Here is a 3532-nt window from a genome sequence, read left to right on the forward strand (position 1 = left end):
TATGTTCCAGATTGCTTACCATAGCTGAGTCTGATAGCAGTCACAACCCTAAAAGTCATGTATATTCCATGTCATAATTTATGATTGTACTCAATACTCCCATAAGTAGATAAACGAAAAGCTCTAATTATTAAGTTCTGTCTAAGAAGACATAAGTGCTATATGAAATTTTTGCTATGATTTTCTTCTTTCACCTACATTATACCTGATATACCTCTGATGTTATAAACTATGTCTGGTTCATATTGTTTTAAACCCAAAATACCACCATGATGTTAGGTTCACTCAAAGGTAATCATGTGCAACTTTCTAGAACCCAAAAATCCATCAATTCCTATAAATAAAATGTAATGGACAATCAAATATGCAATGACAATGTAAATAAAATCAAATGATTTTCATAGATCAAAATTGTACCATAAGAACACTAGAATAGTAGTAAAGGTGAAGGATGAAAAACATACCTAAGAGGAAATTTGCTATCACTTCGGGCTTCAACACGGAGCCACCAAAGCATAACTTGCCGCTCACAGCTTCCTAAAGGCTCCACCATTGAAGGATCCTTCAAAAGAGACAGAGGACTTTCTATATTCTCATCAACAAAATCAAAATCAAACATCCAGTCAGGCTTATCTTCAGCTTCCTTCCACTACCTTGAATTCCACACAAATCCAGCCCACTTAAGCTTCTGAGGCAACACGATTGCCCTATCATCAATCAAATTGCACTCTTCCCTTCATATCGAAGTGAATCAAAGGTATGCCAACCAACCAAGCTATCAGATGCATTATAAGTTGGCCCCTGAACAGGCATTGAAGTGCTCTTCTCAGCCATAGGCAATGATGTTTCATCAGCACCACCTGAATGAGCTAGAATATCAATAGAAACAGCACCAAACCACTTCACATTCTGGATCTCATCAAACAGCTATGCATATTACTATCATCAACAAACAACACTACCCCATCTAGCTTCTTCTCTCTCACAAAGTAAAACAGTATGATTCCCTACTTCTCTGTGATTCAATTTAAAATTCGCTGACTTAAAATTGACTTCACTTTAACATTCAAAATACTAGACGGAGAAGCAAAAGGCCACATCTAAGCATCGAACTAATCAAGCAAAAAAGAAAAGAAGTGTTACCTAAAAGCAGCAAGCCGCATTTTGGCCTCCAATTTATGGCGTCCCTCCCAGGAATTCGACATTCTCTCTTTAAATCTAATATGGATAGTCTTGAGTGCCGATTTTGCGATGATGGATGCAGTTTCATTAGTACGCCACCGGCTTCCACCACGATCCAAATAAGGTCGTAAGGGACAAGCATCAGTGAGTGCATAACACCGGTCAAATGCAGCATAAGTCGGTGTGATTGCGATAATAGTCTTAGGAGTCTGCACTACAAACTGAATCCTCTGTTCTCTCTGCACCCTGCCGATTATCTAGTGCGCTCTCATAACCTGGGCGGTGTTAGGATGAGGCCACGGCCGGATCCGGATTCCATGATGCTCGGTGATAACTCTAGAGGTAATTGTTCTCTTAATTACAGAGAGTGGACTGTTATCCACAAGATTCAAAGGAACATTTCGAAATTAAGAACTAATATTCAGATCAAGAGTATATACCAAAAAAAATGTATGCACATAAGAAATATATACAAATATGTTAAAAAAATTGATTCACAAAAGAAATTGTTGTCTTTTAAGGTGATTCCTTTCGAGTCAGATAGGGCATTCCAAGGAGTTCAATTCAAAACACAATGTGAAATCGATAACGAAATCAAGCATATGCTTTCATTCTTGCCATTGGGATGAGCAAAAGAAACCTGGGACGCTATAGACAGAGTTTATCCATGACTACAGAAGTAAGAATATGGAAGTAAGAACAAAATCAGATCTAGTAACAATTCAATCACACGCAAGTAAAAAGCAGAGATCCAAAACGAGAAACCATCAAACATAAACAAAAGTATGTATATACCTTAGCAGCAACAAGACTACTAATGTGAGCCATATCACAAAGCAAGAGTGCACCGCATTTATCTGCAACTGACTTAAACCTAGCATAATACCACCGCAGATAATCAATCTGGGTCTGAGGTCTAAGGCCTTCTCTTCAAGTTTAACAACAGCCACACGTGCGGCTGCACACCTTCGAGATTTCTTAGGGCTGCTACACAAGCTGCACACCTACGAGATATAAGAAGGAAACCCACATTACTACAATTAGATTATGTATCTTACTTTCAACAAGAAACCATAAAAAATTATGTTTCAAACCTGTGAAAATTTAGTATCGTCTTCTTGAATCCCGGGATTATGCTTTCGTCTAAAATAACCGCTTGGACTATTGACACAACTTTGTGCCGCTCACTGAGTTTTAGAAGAGTAAAACTCTTGGAATGGTGAGACCTTGGTACAAAGATTTTGAGATGAAGACCTTTCTTAGAGGTATAGGAATCAGGAAAAGAGGTCTTCTTAGGTTTGAGAATTCTAAACAGGCGAATTTCTTAGATCTGTGAATTTGGAAAAAAAAAAAGGATATTAGGGTCGGCTATGTAAACGGCAGACCCTAATAATAACTCATTGGAGTCGGTTGTTTGAAAACCGACTCTAATGATGATTTATTAGCCACGGTCAAGTACAAACCCGACACTAATAACTCTTAATTAAACGCAGAAGTAAAAATGAAGGTCATTAAGGTCGGTTTTGTGTATTGACCATGGCCAATAAGATATCATTAGGGTCGGTTGTTTCAAACAACCGACTCCAATGACCTTTAGCTACGGTTAATAATAAAACCATGGCTAATAAGGCGTAGCTAAAAGTCATTTCTGTACTAGTGAAACTTCACAAAGGCCAAAAGTACTACCCATGAACAAGAAAAAGTCTAGGAAAGACAAAGTGAAAATTCCCCTAGAATGTCTATAACGTTGCTTATAGGAGGAAATTATCACATTAACTCAACATGTTGGACATAAATAACCAATAAACCACTGTGGACGGTGTTCATCTGGAAAGTAGAGGAAGGGAGGAAATGCACACACCATCATCAATAAATGACTGCGATCTCCTTGAGATCAAAATGAAAGATTGCTTCTTAGAAGAATCAAAATTACTTGCGAAATCACGAGAGAGAAGAATAAAAAGAAATAATAAGGCAAAGTAGATGAATAATAAATGAAAAAAATTGACCTAACACCCTCCTCCTTTTATATTGTTTTGAAGGTAAATGATTCGACATGCACCATCATTACTAACAAGTAACGATTGAAGAAAATTAACAGTCCCTAGCACGACCCCTCAAAAAACACAACATTGCGACATGTGGCGGACAGAGACGAGTCACTGTCAACTTGAAAGACATCTAAAAGCACATGAAATCATGCTCTCAAAATTGCATTTATGAGAAAACTAAGTGTATGGAAAATCAACCATTAGGAGCCCACATAACCTCCTTATCAAGCCCTCATTTCTAAAACAACTATTTTTTTTATATTAAAGATCAATCCCTCTCCTTCAACTTATCACGAATG

The 3532-nt window shown here is 37.5% G+C and overlaps 1 long non-coding RNA gene across 1 annotated transcript; it reads right to left on the reverse strand.

The window, feature by feature from the left end:
- Positions 1-1952: 1952 nt before the first annotated feature.
- LOC136226377 (uncharacterized) lies at positions 1953-2530 on the reverse strand. The gene is made up of 2 exons (XR_010687710.1): positions 2277-2530; positions 1953-2186 (listed from the first exon to the last, which is right to left on the reverse strand). It is a non-coding gene; the product is annotated as an uncharacterized lncRNA (long non-coding RNA).
- Between the last annotated feature and the right edge of the window lie 1002 nt (positions 2531-3532).

This window comes from Euphorbia lathyris, chromosome 4 (genome assembly GCF_963576675.1).
Source record: "Euphorbia lathyris chromosome 4, ddEupLath1.1, whole genome shotgun sequence".
Taxonomy (NCBI): domain Eukaryota; kingdom Viridiplantae; phylum Streptophyta; class Magnoliopsida; order Malpighiales; family Euphorbiaceae; genus Euphorbia; species Euphorbia lathyris.